We start from the raw sequence: 13571 nt of genomic DNA on the forward strand, positions 1-13571 counted from the left end.
TTGAGATTTACTTTGTTCACTGAACATAATTTTTTTGAGGTTCATTCACATTGTTGCTACAGTATATTGTTTTTTATTGCTGAATAGTATTCCATGTTATGGATGCACCACAGTTTGTTGAACCATTCATCCTTTGAAAGACATCTATCTGGGGAGTTTCCAATTTTTGACTAATATGAAAGAATCTGCTATAAATGTTTGTGTATAAGTTCTTCTGTGAAAATAAATGCTTATTAAGTAAATTTTTAGTTTTGAAAGGAACTGCTCAACTATTTTTCAGAGTGACTGTACCATTTTAAATTTTCACCAGCAATGTATGAGTGATCCAGTTTCTCTGCATCTTTGCCAGCATTTGGTATTACTATTTTTCACTTTAGTAATTCCGATACATCTGTAGTGGTGTCTCATTGTGGTTTTACCTTGAATTTTTCAACTGGCTGATAATATTGAGCACACTAGGTATTTTTTTTTCTTTTTGACAGAGATAACAAGTAGGCAGAGTGGCAGGCAGAGAGGCAGAGAGAGAGGAAGGGAAGCAGGCTCCCCAATGAGCAGGAGCCTGATGTGGGGCTCCATCCCAGGACCCTGAAATCATGACCTGGGCCGAAGGCAGAGGCTTAACACACTGAGCCACCCAGGCACCCCAAGATTTTTAGATAAACCCCAAGATTTCCAGAGAAACAGAATGAATAGAATCTCTCTCTTTTAAAGATTTATTTATCTGAGAGAGAGAAAGAGAGATTGAGAGTGTTGGGGGGAGGAGCACAAGGAGAGGGAGAGAGACCATCTCTAGCTGACCCCCACTAAGTGGGGAGCATTATCTGGCCTTGATCTCATGACCCTGAGATCATTATCTGAGCAGAAATAGAGTTGAACTCTTTTTTTCCCCCCAGAGCTTAAGGACTTTATTACTCATAGGCATAGCAAATATCACAGCCTTCATATTTTCATTGGTTTCCTTTGCTTCTCAACTCTTTTTTTTTAAAATTAACATATAATGTATTATTAGCCCCAGGGGTACAAGTCTATGAATCATCAGGCTTACACACTTCACAGCACTCACCATAGCACATACCTTCCACAATGTCCATAACCCCACCACCCTCTCCCTAGCCCCCTCGCCCCAGAACTCCCAGTTTGTTTTGTGAGATTAAGAGTCTCTTATGGTTTGTCTCCCTCCTGATCCCATCTTGTTTCATTTTGTCCTTCCCTACCCCCCAAACCCCCCACTTGCCTCTCAAATTCCTCATATCAGGGAGAGCATATGATAATTATCTTTCTCTGATTGACTTATTTCACTTAGCGTAATACCCTCTAGTTCCATCCACTTCATTGCAAGTAGCAAGATTTCATTTCTTTTAATGGCTACATAGTATTCCATTGTATATATATACCACATCTTCTTTTTCCATTCATCTGTTGATGGGCATCTAGGTTCTTTCCATAGTTTGGCTATTGCAGACATTGCTGCTATAAATATTCGGGTGCATGTGCCCCCTTGGATCACTACATTTGTATCTTTATGGTAAATACCCAGTAGTGCCATTGCTGGGTTGTAGTGTAGCTCTATTTTCAACTTTTTGAGGAACCTCCATGCTGTTTTCCAGAGTGGCTGCACCAGCTTGAGTTCCCACCAATAGTGTAGTACCAACATCTGTCCTTTCCAGACTTGTTAATTTTAACCATTCTGACTGGTGTGAGGTGGTATCTCATTGTGGTTTTGATTTGTATTTCCCTGATGCCGAGTGATGTGGAGCATTTTTTCATGTGTCTGTTGGCCATCTGGATGTCTTCTTTGCAGAAATGTCTGTTCATGTCCTCTGCCCATTTCTTGATTGGATTTTTTGTTCTGTGGGTGTTGACTTTGATAAGTTCTGTATAGATTTTGGGTACTAGCCTTTTATCTGATATGTCATTTGCAAATATCTTCACCCATTCTGTCAGTTGTCTCTTGATTTTGTTGACTGTTTCCTTTGCTATGCAAAATGTTTTGTTCTTGATGAATTCCTAATAGTTCATTTTTGCCTTTGCTTCCCTTGCCTTTGGCAGTGTTTCTAGGAAGAAGTTGTTGAGGCTGAGGTTGAACAGGTTGTTGCCTGTGTTCTCCTCAAGGAGTTTGATGGATTCTTGTTTCATATTGAGGTCCTTCATCCATTTAGAGTTTGTTTTTGTGTGTGGTGTAAGGAAATAGTCCAGTTTCATTTTCTGCATGTGGCTCTCCAGTTTTCCCAACACCATTTGTTGAAGAGACTGTCTTTTTCCCACTGGACATTCTTTCCTGTTTTGTCGAAGATTAGTTGACCATAGAATTGAGGGTCCATTTCTGGGTTTTCTCTTCTGTTCCATTGATCTATGTGTCTGTTTTTGTGCCAGTACCATACTGTCTTGATGATGACTGCTTTGTAATAGAGCTTGAAGTCTGGAATTGTGTGATGCCACCAACTATGGCTTTCTTTTTCAACATTCCTCTGGTTATTCGGGGTCTTTTCTGGTTCCATATAAATTTTAGGATTATTTGTTGCATTTCTTTGAAAAAAATTGATAGTATTTGGATAGGATTGCATTCAATGTGTAGATTGCTTTAGGTAGCATAGACATTTTACAATATTTGCTCCTCCAGTTCATGAGCATGGAATATTTTTCCATTTCATTGTGTCTTTCTCCATTTCTTTCATGAGTACTTTATAGTTTTCTGAGTACAGATTCTTTGCCTCTTTGGTTAGGTTTATTCCTAGGTATCTTACGGTTTTGGGTGCAATTGTAAATGGGATTGACTCCTTAATTTCTCTTTCTTCTGTCTTGCTGTTGGTGTATAGAAATGCAACTGATTTCTGTGCATTGATCTGTGCATTGATTTTAAATCCTGACACTTTACTGAATTCCTGTATGAGTTCTAGCAGTTTTGGAGTGGAGTCTTTTGGGTTTTCCACATAAAGCATCATATCATCTGTGAAGAGTGATAGTTTGATTTCTTCTTTGCTGATTTGGATGCCTTTAATTTCTTTTTGTTGTCTTATTGCTGAGGCTAGGACTTCTAGTACTATATTGAATAGCAGTGGTGATAGTGGACATCCCTGCCGTGTTCCTGACCTTAGGGGAAAAGCTCTCAGTTTTTCTCCATTGAAAGTGGCATTTGCTGTGGGTTTTTCATAGATGGCTTTGATGATATTGAGGTATGTACCCTCTATCCCTATACCGTGAAGAGTTTTATTCAAGAAAGGATGCTGTATTTTGTCAAATGCTTTTTGAGCATCTATTGAGAGTATCATATGGTTCTCGTTCTTTCTTTTATTAATGTATTGTATCACATTGATTGATTTGTGGATGTTGAGCCAAACTTGCAGCCCAGGAATAAATCCCACTTTTTTGTGATGAATAATCCTTTTAATGTACTGTTAGATCCTATTGGCTAATATTTTGGTGAGAATTTTTGCATCTGTGTTCATCAAGAATATTGGTCTGTAATTCTCCTTTTTGAGGGAGTCTTTGTCTAGTTTTGGGCTCAAGGTAATGCTGGCCTCATAAGATGAGTTTGGATGTTTTCCTTCCATTTCTATTTTCTGGGACAGTTTCAGGGGAATAGGTATTAATTCTTCTTTAAATATTTGGTAGAATTTCTCTGGGAAGCTGTCTGGCCCTGGGTTCTTGTTTGTTGGGTGATTTTTGATGACTGCTTCAATCTCCTTACTGGTTATGGGTCTGTTCAGGTTTTCTATTTCTTCCTGGTTCAGTTGTGGTAGTTTATAGTCTCTAGGAATGCATCCATTTCTTCCAGATTGTCAAATTGGCCGGTGTATAATTGCTCATAATATGTTCTTATAATTATTTGTATTTCTTTGGTGTTGGTTGTGATCTCTCTTCTTTCATTCATGATTTTATTAATTTGGGTCCTTTCTCTTTTCTTTTTGATAACTCTGGCCAGGGGTTTATCAATCTTTTTAATGCTCTCAAAGAACAAGCTCCTGATTTTGTTGATCTGTTCTACTGTTCTTTTGATTTCTATTTCATTGATTGTTGCTTTGATCTTTATGATTTCTCTTCTCCTGCTGGGTTTAGGCTTTCTTTGCTGCTCTTTCTCCAGCTCCTTTAGGTGTAGGGTTAGGTTGTGTATTTGAGACCTTTCTTGGTTCTTGAGAAAGGCTTGTATCGCTATATATTTTCCTCTCAGGACTGCCTTTGCTGTGTCCCACAGATTTTGAACAGTTGTGTTTTTCATTTGTTTCCATGAATTTTTTCAATTCTTCTTTAGTTTCCTGGTTGACCCATTCATTCTTTAGTAGGCTGCTCTTTAGCCTCCATGTATTTGAGTTCTTTCCAACTTTCCTCTTGTGGTTGAGTTCTAGTTTCAAAGCACTGTGGTCTGAAAATATGCAGGGAATGATCCCAATCTTTTGTTACCAGTTGAGACCTGATTTGTGACCCAGGGTGTGATCGATTCTGGAGAATGTTCCATGTACACTAGAGAAGAATGTGTATTCTGTTGCCTTGGGATGGAATGTTCTGACTGTATCTGTGATGTGCATCTGGTCCAGTGTGCCATTTAAGCCCTTTATTTCCTTGTTGATCTTTTGCTTAGATGATCTGTCCATTTCAGTGAGGGGATGTTAAAATCCCCTACTCTTATTGTATTATCGTCAATGTGTTTCTTTGATTTTGTTATTAATTGGTTTATAGAGCTGTCTGCTCCCATGTGAAGGGCATAAGTATTTAAAATTGTTGATCTTCTTGTTGGACAGCCCCTTTGAGTATGATATAGTGTCCTTCCTCATCTCTTATTATAGTCTTTGTCTTAAAATCTAATTTATCTGATACAAGGATTGCCACCCCAGCTTTCTTTTGATGTCCATTAGCATGGTAAATTGTTTTCCACCTCCTCACTTTAAATCTGGAGGTGTCTTTGGGTTGAAAATGAGTTTCTTTTTTTTTTTTTTAAAGATTTTTATTTATTTATTTGACAGAGATTACAAGTAGGCAGAGAGGCAGGCAGAGAGAGAGGAGGAAGCAGGTTTCCTGCTGGGTAGAGAGCCCAATGTGGGGCCTGATCCCAGAACCCTGGGATCATGACCTGAACTGAGGGCAGAGGCCCAACCCACTGAGCCACCTAGGCGCCCTAAAATGAGTTTCTTGTAGACAGCATATCGATGGGTCTTTTTTTTTTATCCATTCTGATACTAATCTGTGTCTTTTGATTTGGACATTTAGCCCATTTCCATTCAGGGTAACTATTGAGTGATATGAATTTAGTGCCATTGTATTGCCTGTAAAGTGACTGTTACTGTATATTGTCTCTGTTTCTTTCTGGTCTGTTACTTTTAGGCTCTCTCTTTGCTTAGAGGACCCCTTTCAATATTTCCTGTAGGGCTGGTTTGGTGTTTAAAAATTCTTTTATTTTTTGTTTGTCTTGGAAGCTGTTTATCCCTCCTTCTATTTTCAATGATCACCTAGCTGGATATAGTATTCTTGGCTGCATGTTTTTCTCATCTAGTGCTCTGAATATATCATGCCAGTTATTTTTGGCCTGCCAAGTCTCTGTTGGATAAATCTGCTGGCAATCTAATATTTTTACCATTGTATGTTACAGACTTGTTGTCCTGGGCTGCTTTCAGGATTTTCTCTTTGTCACTAAGACTTGTAAGTTTTACTACTAGATGATGGGGTGTAGACCTATGTTTATTGATCTTGAAGGGGGATTCTCTGTGCCTCCCGGATTTTGATGCTTGTTCCCTTTGCCATATTAGAGCAATTCTCTGTTATAATTTTATCCAATATAACTTCTGCCCCCCTCTCTCTTTTTTCCACTTCTGGGATCCCATGTATTCTAATATAGTTTTGTCTATGGCATCACTTACCTCTCGGATTCTCCCCTCGTGGTGCACTAGTTTTTGTCTCTCTTTTTTTCAGCTTCTTTATTCTCCATCATTTGGTGTTCTATATCACTAATTCTCTCTTCTGCCTCATTTATCCTAGCAGTAACAGCCTCCATTTTTTATTGCACCTCATTAATAGCTTTTTTTGATTTCAGCTTTGTTTGATTTTTAGTTCATTTATTTCTCCAGAAAGGGATTTTATTTCTCCAGACAGGTTTCTCTAATATCTTCCATGCCTTTTTCAAGCCCAGCTAGCCCCTTGAGAATCGTCATTCTGAACTCTAGATCTGATATATTACCAAAATCTGTATTGATTAGGTCCCTAGCTTTCTGTACTGCCTCTTGTTCTTTTTTTTTTGTGTTGAGTTTTTCTGCCTTGTCTTTTTATCCAGATAAAAATATATGAATGAGAGATTAAAATACTAAAAGGGTGGCAAAGACCCCAGAAAAACGTATACTAACCAAATCAGAAGAGACCTCAAATTGGGGGGAGAATAAAGGGGGTAAAAAGAAGTTTAAAAAAATTAAAAAAAAGTTAAAACTATATATATATATATATATATATATATATATACACACACACACATCTATGTATATATATATATTAGACTCGTGAATAGAACAGAGACACCCACTTGATTTTGGGTGTATTTTTGTCTCTTAGAAGAACTAGCTCCCAAAATTTTAAAGAAAGAAAAACTTATATAGATATACAAAAATAAGGGTAAACACAATGAAGGGATGGAATATGACTGTATAGATGAAAATTTAAAAAAAAATTGATAAGTTGGTTGGAGAAAGAAAGAAAAAGAAAGTGGAGAGAATTTGCTCAGGCTGGAGACTAGAACAAAGCCCTGTGCTAGATTTAGGGTATATTTTGATCTATTAGAAGAAATTGTATCCCAAAGGTTTTTAGAAGAAAAAAACCCTCTATGTATACAAAAAATAAAGTTAGAAACAATGAAGGATAAAATATGACTATAGTAATGAAGGTTTAAAAAGACTTTTTTAAAAAGAAAGTTATTATTAAAATAAACTAGTTAAAAATGTTAAAAGTGGAAAGGAGAAAAAAATTAGAATAAGAAAAAAATAAAATTAAAAAAATAAAATTTAAAAAATTTAATTAACTTTGCAAGACTAAAGAATCATGGGGAGAAAGTCATGCATTCCATGCTTTGCTTTCCCCTCCTCTGGAATTCCGCTGTTCTCCTTGATCAGTGAGCTTGGTCTTGGCTGAATGTTCTTGCAGATCTTCTGGGGGAGGGGCCTGTTGTAGTGATTCTCAAATGTCTTTGCCCAAGGCAGAATTGCGCCCCCCTTGCCAGCAGCCAGGCTAAGTTATCTGCTTGGGTTTGCTCTCAGGAGCTTTTGTTCTCTGAATGCTTTCCGTGGAGCTCTGGAGGATGGGATTGTATATGGCAGCCTCCCAATCTCTGGCCCACAGGAGCCAAGAGCTTGGGGCCCCACTCCACAGTGTGCCCTCAGAGAAAACTGCTCAGTCACTTCCATTTCCCTGATCTCTGGTTGCATTCTGAGCTCTCCCAGCCTGTGAAAATATATAGAACATATATGAATATATAGAATAATATATAGAATATATATGAAAATATATAGAACATAAAATTTTACCATTTTAACCATTTTTAAGTGTACAGTGAGAATAAGTACACTCACTTTTTTTTTTTTAAGAATTAAAAAAAAAATTATTTGACAGAAAGAGCACAAGCAAGCAGGGTAGCAGGTAGAGGGAGAAGGAGAAACAGGCTCCCTGCTGAGCAAGGAACGAGATGTGGGGCTTGTTCCTAGGACCCTAGGAACATGACTTGAGCTGAAGGCAGTTACTTAACCAATTGAGCCAGCCAGGCACCCTTACGTCCACATTGTTGTACCACTGTCACCATAATCTAGTTCCAGAACTGTTTTTGTCTTGCAAGACTGAAATTCTATTCCATTAAACAGTAACTCCCTATTTCTCCTCCCCTGTCTCTAGCAACCACTCTTCTTTCTGTCTCTATGATTTTGACTACTCTAGGCCACTCATGGAAGTGGAATCACACAGCATTTGGTCTTTTGTGACTTGCTTATTTCACTCAATGTAATGTCTTCAAGGTTTACCCATGTTGTAGCATGTGTCAGGATTTCTTTCCTTTTTGGGCTATGAATATTACTCTGTTGAATGTGTAGACCACATTTGGTTTATCCAGTCATCTGTTGATGGACACTTAGGTGGCTTTCACCTTTGGCTATTGTGAATAACACTCCTGTGAATATGGGTGTGCAAGTACCTGTTCACATCTCTGCTTTCAATTCAGATGTGAAATTATTGGATCACATGGTAGTTCTCATGTCTGGTATTTTCACCATGAGCATCTTTGCTGCAGATCTTTGCTGAAAGCACTTTTGCCACGAACATTTTTGCAACATTTTTGCCACAGAACTAATTGGCTGTAAGGCACTTTTGCTATAAAAGATAAAAATATAACGCATCAACAGTTTGGTTTCATTTCTCCATTTTGATGCAGTACTCCCATTTTTATATTGTATAAATCTTAACCTCATAATGGCCTGTACAGTGACAGTTTTGAGGCCACATTTCCTGTAGAACTTGGGAACATGTGTCAACAAATGTGACAATACGCCAAGAACAAAGAGCAATGTAGAAGGCTTTTACAGTGTGATACAAAGCTCAGTTACAAATATGCACCCTAGTGTATGGAAACTGATACCTCTCTTAATGAAAGAAGAAATTTTAGTGAAAAAAGAAAAAGTGCAATGCCAAATGAGATGAATGAACAACAGAACAAACAAAAATGTGTAATACGAACAATAGATTTTGAAGACTGGTGCTTAGGTACAATGCACAAAACGAATCCGTTATTATTTCTAGTACTGCTGTGAATCTACACTATACATTTTGAATGTATTCAAATATTTTTTATTTTGTAATCATCTTTTTAATTTTTAAATTCATTTTCATCTTTCATTATCTCTTTTTATTTTTCACGATTTTTTCTTTTATGGCAAAATCACCTTATGTCTGATTAGTTAGGTGGTGAAAATATTTCTGTTGAAAATATTTGTGGTGAAAGGGCTTGTGGCAAAAATGCTTGAGGCAAAGATGTTTATGACAAAACTACCCATTACCTGTAATTCTACATTTAAATTTTGAAGAGCTTCCATACTGTTTTCCACAGTGGTTGTACCAATTTACATTCCTACCAGCAGTACACAGGGGTTCCAATTTCTCCACATTCTTGCCAATATGTGTTATTTTCTGTATTTTCTTTCTTTCTTTCTTTTTTTTTTTAAGATTTTATTTATTTATTTGAGAGTGAGAAAGAGCAAGAGCCCAGGGGAGAGAGGCAGAGGGAAAAGCAGACTCCTTGCTGAGCTGGGAGCCAAATGCAGGTCTTGAGTCTAGGACCCTGAGATCATGACCTGAGCCAAAGGCAGATGCTTAACCGACTGAGCTACCCAGGCACCTCTTCTGTTATTTTTTTCTTAAGAACTTTTTACTTGAATTCAGTCATTGAACATCAGCACCTGTCTTCATTAGCAAATCTGCTAGCTGAGTAGCACTTTGTAAAAACATACGAGGAGAAGGCAAGGCTCTGGATTTCAGAGCTCTGTTGTTTAGAGCTGGGTTACTTTGGGAAGGTCACTTAATGTTTTTCTTAATTATAAAGCAGGAATAATAATATCCACATTGGGAAATTTCAATGGATTTTTAAGTTGCAAGTTAGCATACAGACAGATGCCAAGCTTATTGTTGTTGTTATTTTTTTTTAATATTTTATTTATTTATTTGACAGAGATTACAAGTAGGCAGAGAGGCAGGCAGAGAGAGGAGAAAGCAGGCTCTCCACGGAGCAGAGAGCCCGATGCGGGGCTCGATCCCAGGACCCTGGGATCATGACCTGAGCCGAAGGCAGAGGCTTTAACCCACTGAGCCACCCAGGTGCCCCTGTTGTTGTTATTATTACTGTATTTCCTGACACACTCAAGTTGACCAGAGTGCTTTGTCTTAGCTTTTTTACAGGAGATAATATGACAAAAACTTAGTCTCTAATAACAGTCCTTGCTCCTTTATTTTATTTTCTCACCCAGTATTCAATAATCTGCAGATCTTAAGAATGATTCTTATCTTTAATACTTTCAATAAATAATAAATGGTAACCTATAAATTTATAATTTATAGACACTTTTTACTGAACTATTTTATTTTTAACCTTACAGCAGTCCCAGGGGTAATATCTGGTTACTCTGTCATTGGACAAATAAAGACACCAACTTTCAGACAGGACAGCAATGTGCCTTGTAGGGATGGAGCCAGACAAGGCTTTTCCTGGGCTGGAATGGTATCCTCTGTCTCCCCAGTCTCAGTGTGGTCATTTTCCAAAGAAGTAACAGTAGCTTATTAATCTTAACTTTTTATCTCAGGTTTGTCTATTCAGAGTAATTGTCAGAATAACCTTTAATAGGGGCTACCTCTACAGGATGTCCTATTTTATTCAGCTAATTACTTTTTGGAGAAATTTTGGTGGTACCATAAAATCATGTGGTACAAAAACATTCACCAGTGCCAGAAGATATCCCAAGAATCCATCAATTTTACTTCTCATAGCTACTTAATATATTCGTTACATTTGTAATATATGCACCTAAATATCTTGGTCATAATAATATAGGCAACTTAAAGGTGTTTTAAAATTCCAGCTCTTGATAGAAGATGAAAGCAAGACCAGAATAAACCAACTCGACTTAAACAATCACCACCACCACACCACAGGCAGCTACCAATTGTTGAGAGAGAGAGAGAGAGAGAGAGAGAGAGAGTGTGTGTGTGTGTGTGTGTGTATCATGGGGATCAGGGCCATGTCATTTTTTAGCCATTTTGAAAAGTCTAAGTTTGAAAGAGTTCCTTTATGACCTTTTCTTGGGGCTAAAATATGACAGTTCATTGTTCTTGGTTTACTAGAGCCTTCTGTCCTCTAGTTTCCACATCTCTCTTTTTTATCCCTATAGGTTTATGACAAATGCCCCTAACCTAATTTCCCAGAAGGAAATGTTTGTCTTTTGGTGGTGAGGCAGGGTGCTGTAGGTCGCTTAGGAAAGTGTGATAGATAGAGCTGTCAAAAGTGTAGCAAGTCATCTATGTACACTGGGACCCATGCTACATTTCTATTTGGTCTCAGTAGAAGATCAGAAGAGAAATTCCTAGTACTACTGGCACCCACCCTCTGTACTCCAAGGTTCTCTTCTCTTCTTCTCCTCCCTTCTCTCTTTCCCCTCTTCTCCTAATATGTGGGCACAAGAGCATGTAGTAGTAATGAATTCAATCAACAATGAAGGCTTTATCACAAGAAGAGGAGGCTTCTTCATTCTTTACTTGGCCACAGAGAATGGCTCTATGACAAGTAATCCATCTTACAAATGTGGGCTTCTCTTCACTGGTGGAAAGTGAGAGCATAACACATCAGCACAAGTCAATCATGTCCAGAGGGAAAAGTGACCCAAAAGAACTGGGTTAGTTGGATCAGGACAATACAACCCTAAGGGTAAAACATTTTCCAATCATACTTGTTCATTCTTTTCATGTATTCCTATCTTTTTATTCCTAGCCTTTCCCAGTGGTCTCTTCTTTCCCTAAGTTTCCTCTAGAAAAAAAAAAAAAGGAAAAATTTACATTTATATGTGTTTCTGTCTACTGAAAAATAAATGAAAAAACAATTGGGCATCTTTAAGCTACATTTGTGAAAATTTTTCTTAATGTCATAAGAACTAATTTTGGCTCACTTATTCACAACATATATTATGTTATTAACGTATTTTACTTAGTTTGCAATCAAACTTCTTTCTCCTGATGGTTATGAATTATAAGCAGTGATGTAGATCCCATTCTAAATAATCTGATCTTTATTCTCCCTGGTGACTCTTGGGAGGTGACTATGAGCTGTGGTTATACAATCCAATTTTTCTTCTATCCCAAAGGAAAAGCAACTGGTGAGTGATCACCTCAGCTGAAGACAGGAGAGACTTGATAAAATATTTCATTAGCACTTTAAGAAACTACTGTGAGAATGTGACTGCCAGATTTTTACTGATAAAAATGGAAAAACACTGAAGTCAAGTCAGGGTAACTACTTAACTAGCCGAGTGACCTTGGGTAGTCATTCAAACTTTTTCCTTTTCATTTATAAAATCAGGCTAAGAATATCTCCTTCACCAGTTTCTTATCACTTCTTTTTTTAAGCGATCATAAGAGAAAATGACATGAAAGGAATTTGAAAAGTAATTATAAAGTATCCTGCTTGTGTAAAGTAGCATAATAACATTATTGAAAGGAAAACAGTGAGTTTACTTTTACTGTTTCTAATGCTAAGCAGGTTTAAGTGGCAGATTTATGCTGCTTATTAGAGGTTTATTTTGGGAAATATTCATTTCTTAATAATGCTTGGGAAAGACTGAATGAGATTGGTTCCAGCACTGAATGTATTTGTATGTGGAAAAAGATTTATTAAGCAGGGAGTCTTTTCTGCTTCAAAAATTAGTGAAAATGCTTTTTTGTAGAAGTCTTTTAGAACTATGATAGGTCATGATTTTTTTATATTCTTTTAAAAATGTCACTTATTATTGAAACCTATTAAAATAGCAAGAAACTGGAAACAAAAACTGCCTGTAGAAACCTAGTCAACATTGTTCTGTGTCCAAGTTATTTTTAGTCATTGATTTAGAATTTTTTACATTCTATAGTTACAGTAGAGATAGAACTTTGTAGTCTTTATTTTTACTTAATGTTACATCATACTTTTTCCCACATTACTCATATTTTATTATTTAAAAAATTTTTTCTCTTCTTTTCTTTAAGGTGACCAATGTAAGCAGAGTGGTATACACCATTCTATCTCTTCTCCATCATGAATCTCTTTGAAATCAGAAGACACAGATCTAACTCATGCTTTTTAAATAGATTTATAATATTCCATAACAAGGAATTTATTCTTTTATTTCCCTTCTTCTTTTTTAAATTTTTAAATTTTTTTTATAAACATATAATGTATTTTTAGCCCCAGGGGTACAGATCTGTGAATCGCCAGGTTTACACACTTCACAGCACTCACCATAGCCCATACCCTCCCCAATGTCCATAACACCACCACCCTCTCTCGACCCCCCTCCCCCCAGCAAACCTCAGTTTGTTTTGTGAGATTAAGAGTCTCTTATGGTTTGTCTCCCTCCTGATCCTATCTTGTTTCATTTATTCTTTTCCTACCCCCGAAGCCCCCCACCTTGCATCTCCATTTCCTCATATCAGGGAGATCATATATATATATATATATATATATATATATGTGTGTGTGTGTGTGTGTGTGTGTGTGTGTGTATATGTATATATATATAATGGAATACTATGCAGCCATCAAAAGAAATGAAATCTTGCCATTTGCGACAACGTGGATGGAACTAGAGGGTATTATGATAGTGAAATAAGTCAATTGGAGAAAGACAACTATCATATGATCTTTTATTTCCCTTCTGTTTGCATTTAGTGTTTCTAAAGTTTTCTTTTCCCCCCACTACAACAATGTTGTAGAAATTGTCCTTGTATTCATTTACGGGACACATATTTACTGAGCATCTATTATGTGTCAGGTACTGTTCTAGCTCTTAGGAAACATTTATGGACAAAACAAAATCCCAGTC

The sequence above is a fragment of the Martes martes genome, assembly GCF_963455335.1.
Source record: "Martes martes genome assembly, chromosome: 1".
NCBI classification, from domain to species: domain Eukaryota; kingdom Metazoa; phylum Chordata; class Mammalia; order Carnivora; family Mustelidae; genus Martes; species Martes martes.